The 5,577-nt window shown below is 37.2% G+C and overlaps 1 pseudogene; it reads left to right on the plus strand.

Annotated features, from left to right (window-relative positions):
- The first annotated feature begins 207 nt into the window (after window positions 1–207).
- Window positions 208–4,458, plus strand: LOC102392285 (annotated as a pseudogene).
- Window positions 4,459–5,577: the final 1,119 nt, after the last annotated feature.

Consider the following 5,577-nt stretch of genomic DNA (forward strand, 5'->3'; position numbering starts at 1 on the left):
GGCAGCAGTGGGTTCTTTACTTGCCTTCCATGGTTTTTGAGAAATACCCTCTGTATAGCCACTTTTCTGCCCTGAGAAAGTTCTTGATCAGGCGAAGCAGAGGCGAGTGCTTTCACCATTCCTACAAGTAAGTGTTAGACTAAAACAGATAAAAATAACTATTTGAGAACAAGATCAGCTTTCCTTCCTCCAGAGCAAGGGACCAGAATGCCAAACTGGAATACTGGTTGTCATTTTAAGACCATCTTGGAGACAGGAGAGAGGTAGGACAAAGGCAAGTACTTCAAAACTCCCCAACTTGGCTGCTATACGTCTTTGTTGCTTCCCTGGTGGCTCAGTGGTAAAGAATCTGCCTCCATTTGGAGAGGCAGGTTTGATCCTTCAGACGGAAAGATCCCCTGGAGAAGGAAATGGCAACCCATTCCAGTATTCTTGCCTGGGAAATCTCATGGACAGAGGACCCTGGTGAGCTATAGTCCACAGAGTTGCAAAAGAGTCAGACATTACTTAGTGACTAAACAACAAAAATAAGCCTTTGACTTCTTTTTTTTTTCATTAAGAGTTTTAAAAAAAAAGTAAATCTGACAGTTTTCATTCACTTTGATTGTGTTTGTAGACGGACAACCCCTTTGGAACTACCTACTCCTCCATATTAACTCACATCAAACACAAACTGCTAGCATATTTTTACATTAGAAATAAATCTAATATTATTTGAATGAAACTCTAATACATTCTCTAATATTTATGTGAGGTGTGTGTGTGTGTGTGTGTGTGTGTTTGTATATGTGTGTTATCAGGTTTCTTTTGCAGTCTTCATTTTCTAATGTATTCCTAGAGAATTATTTTACTTAGACATATTTCTATATATGTCTATATATATAGATCCACTTTTTAAGTCTATATATATAGATCTAAGTCTATATATATAGATCCACTTTTTAAGATAACTTTTCCCATATAGATCATTACCGAGTATTGAACAGAGTTCCCTGTACTATAGAGTAGGTTCTTATTAGTTGTCAGTTTTATATATAGTAGTGTGTGCATGTCAATCCCAATCTCCCAGTTTATCCCTCCTTCTTCCTTTTGCCCTTGGTAATCATATTTGCTTTCTACACCTGTGAATCTCTTTCTGTTTTGTAAATAAGTTCATTTGTATCATATTTCTAGATTCTACATATATGTGATATCATATGACATTTACTTTTCTCTGTCTGACTTATTTCACTCAGTAGGATAATCTCTAGATCCCTCCATGTCACTGCAAATGACACTATTTTGTTCTTTTTTATGGCTTAGTAATATGCCATCATATATAACATGTACATCTTTATCCATTCATCTGTCAATGGCCATTTTTGCTGCTTTCATGTTCTGGTTATTGTAAACAGTGCCTAAGTGAACAATTAGGGTACATTTAAATTGTTTCTGGAACAATATATTTATAATCTCACATTTTCACTTGAGCATAGGTTTGTTCAACATAGAACTGAATTTTCATAAAGTTTACTTTGCTTCACATTCTATGCCAAAGTCTAGATAATTAAAAGAAAGAAATAGGTATAAGAAACGAGGATGTTCACTTTTTTTTAATTTATTTTATTTTATTTTTTAACTTTACAATATTGTATTGGTTTTGCCATACATCAACATGAATCCACCACAGGTATACACGTGTTCCCCATCCTGAACCCTCCTCCCTCCTCCCTCCCCGTACCATCCCTCTGGGTCATCCCACTGCACCAGCCCCAAGCATCCAGTATTGTGCGTCGAACCTGGACTGGTGACTCATTTCATATATGATAATATACATGTTTCAATGCCATTCTACCAAATCTTCCCACCCTCTCCCTCTCCCACAGAGTCTGAAAGACTGTTCTATACATCTGTGTCTCTTTTGCTGTCTCGTATACAGGGTTATTGTTACCATCTTTCTAAATTCCATATATATGCGTTAGTATACTGTATTGGTATTTTTCTTTCTGGCTTACTTCACTCTGTATAATAGGCTCCAGTTTCATCCACCTCATTAGAACTGATTCAATTGTATTCTTTTTAATGGCTGAGTAATACTCCATTGTGTATATGTACCACAGCTTTCTTATCCATTCATCTGCTCATGGACATCTAGGTTGCTTCCATGTCCTGGATATTAACATCTGAGGAATTCCATAATTTGAAATTCTAAGTCCCAGTTTTATTTTCTTGTTTATCCTTCCAGGATTATTTTCAAATATACCAATTTATTTCTTGCAATTTTCCTAAGGTAGCCAGACTGTTGAGGACAAAATATAAAAAATATAGAATGTAATAGTTTGCAATGTCTATAATTATGAAATTCAAATGTAGGGGGAAAGCACACAAAGAGATTGATTTCCATATAATATTGTGAGCAATACAGATAGATATATGTACAGGATTCTATGGAACCACAGATCAACACTTTACATAACATGATATTTAAAGCAATACTGATTAATAGAGTACTTTAAAGGTGATAACTTGGATTATTGAAACGTCCTTATAGGCAATGGCATGAGAAAAGGCACAGAGGTACAAATAAAATTAAGTTTATATTAAAAGAAACTATCATTGAGAGAGAATCAAAAGTGGACCATTGCTAGTGGGTGTAAAAAGAATGAGAATGGTATAGATAGTAGAGCTTCCCAGGTAGCACAGTGGTAAAGAATCTCCCTGCCAATACAGGAGACACAGGAGACTCAAGTTCGATCCATGGATGGGGAAGATTCCCTGGAGGAGGAAATAGCAATCCACTCCAGTATTCTTGACTGGATAATCCCATGGACAGAGGTTCCTGGGAGACTACAGTCCCTGAATTTGCAAAGAGTCAGACACAACTGAGTGACTGAGCATGCATGCTTGTCCTCTAGACAGTTATTATCAGAGAAAAAAGAATACTTCAGAAAGATTCTTTATGTTTTCCTAAATTAACCTTGTTTATCTGTTACTTGAAGTGCAGATTCAGAATGGTAATTATTGGAGAAATGAGAACTGAGACATAAAGGTCATTGTCTGCTTTAATTTTAACACGACATGCTCACTAGAGCTCTGGATAAAGATAACTTCCTCATCAGGATTTGCTAGAGAATTACTGCAATTATGTGTCTGAGGAGGCACAATTGAGTGGCAGCTTTGGTCATTGACACAAAGTGAGAGCATGAGAGCTCATTACTGTGTGTTATCATATGTGTGATTCTGTCTTTCTTTCCATTTGTTTAAGAAAAAAAAATGATTCATTTTTACTTTTGGATTTTCATTTTAAGATCTTTGGTATAATTTCAGTTAAATTTCCCCTTTAAATGACTGAAGATAGCACAGGAGTAAAATACAATATTGAATGTGTATAAGAGGACAAAAAGACATATAATGAAAAATAAAATATTTTATCACTACATTTCTTATAATAACTTAAAATTAAGAATAATACCTTTATCTTATAATTATTCCTGGTGATTTTCATTCTATTTCTTGTGGATATTCTATATTTTGAACCATGTATGTAAGAATAAAAAAGTACATGACTGGCTGGCCAGCAGGTAAGAATTTGCTGAGACAAGGCATACAATCCACAGCCATCCATTCAGGCCATGTTGCCTCTTGACCCCAGTTCCCCAGTACTGTTTTGGTAGCCACGGAGGGGCCAGGATGGTCTTGGCCTTTCTCCTAGCACCACCAGCCAGAGGTAAGAGGGTTTTGACACTTGGAAATCTGAGCTGAGCTGAAGGGGAGGGAAGTCTGTGGCAATGGAGTCTAGTCTGGGCAGAGTAGTTTCTTAAAGAATGGTTTTGGGGTACTTTCTTGGTAAAGCTTTCAGGCCTCACTGGCCATTGGAAGATTTTTTGGACCCAAGTTCTGTGCATTTTCTGGGTTCTAGATATAGGGACCGATTTCATTCATTTTGAAGGGGGTTTACTCTGTTCATGCTCCATTTCATAGATTCAAATGGTCAGAAGAGTCAAATCCCTTTGTGATTTCTGACCTAAGCAAGAACCAAAAAACACATTTCAATGTGCCTTCCCACATTCACAGGAAAATTATGTCTTCTCCTCTTTCTAAAGAGCTGATACAGAAGTACAAGGTTCAATTCTTGCCCATCTAAAAGGATAATGAAGTTCAGAAAGTACAAGTTGTAGGAGGGCACTACAAAGGGCAGCAAATTAGCAAAGCAGTCCAGGTTTACAGGAAGAAATGTGTCAACTACACTGAAGAAATGCAGCAGGAGAAGGCTAATGGTACAACTCTCTATGTGGGCATTCACCCCAGCAAGGTGGTTAACACTAGACTAAAACCAGACAAAGACTGCATAAAGATCCTGGAAGAGAAAGCTAAATCTGACCAAGAAGGAAAAGAAAAGGACAAATATAAGGAAGAAACAATTGAGAAGATGCAGGAATAAAGTCATCTTGTCAACAGCTTTCATTAAAAACTGTTAAAGTTATTTAAAAACATACATGACTGTCCTTTTCATTAGAAATAATTAAATTTTAGTTCAGTTCACTCAGTCATGTCTGACTATTTGCATCATAATGGATGGCAGCACGCAGGTTTCCCTGTCCATCACCAACTCCTGGAGCTTTCTCAGACTCATGTCCATTGAGTTGATAATGCCATCCAATATTCTTATCCTCTGTTATCCGCTTCTCTTCCTGCCTTCAATCTTTCCCAGCAGCAGTGTCTTTTCCAAAGAGTCAGTTCTTTGCATCAGGTGGCCAAAGAATTGGAACTTCAGCTTCAGCATCAGTCCTTCCAATGAATATTCAGGACTGATTTCCTTTAGGATGGACTGGTTGGATGTCCTTGCAGTCCAAGGGACTTCCAAAAGTCTTCAACAACACAGTTCAAAAGCATCAATTTTTTTTGCCTTCTTTATGGTCTAACTCTCACATCTATACATGACTATGGTAAAAACCATAGCTTCGACTAGACAGACATTTCTTGGCAAAATAATGTCTCTGCTTTTTAATAAGTTGTCGAGGTTGCTCATAACTTTTCTTTCAAGGAGCAAGCGTCTTTAATTTGATGGCTGCAGTCACCATTAGCAGTGGTTTTGGAGCCAAATAAATAAATAAATAAAATAAAGGCTTTCACTGTTTCCATTGTTTTCCCATCTATTTGCCATGAAGTGATGGGACCAGATGCCATGATTTAGTTTTCTAAATACTGAGTTTTAAACCAACTTTTTCACTCTCCTCTTTCACTTTCATCAAGAGGCTCTTTAGTTCTTCTTCACTTTCTGTCATAACGGTGGTGACATCTGCATATCTGAGGTTATTGATATTTCTCCTGGCAATCTTGATTCCAGCTTGTACTTCCTCTAGCCTGGCATTTCACATGACATAATCTGCATATTATTTAGATAAGCACGTTGACAATATACAGCCTTGATATACTCCTTTCCCGTTTAGGAACCAGTCTGTTGTTCCATGATCAGTTCTATCTGTTGCTTCTTGAGCTGCATATAGATTTCTCAGGAGGCAGGTAAGGTGGTCTGATATTCCCATTTCTTGGAGAATTTTCCACAGTTTGTTGTGATCTACCCAACAAAGGCTTTGG

Source organism: Bubalus bubalis, chromosome 5 (assembly GCF_019923935.1).
Source record: "Bubalus bubalis isolate 160015118507 breed Murrah chromosome 5, NDDB_SH_1, whole genome shotgun sequence".
NCBI classification, from domain to species: Eukaryota; Metazoa; Chordata; class Mammalia; order Artiodactyla; family Bovidae; genus Bubalus; species Bubalus bubalis.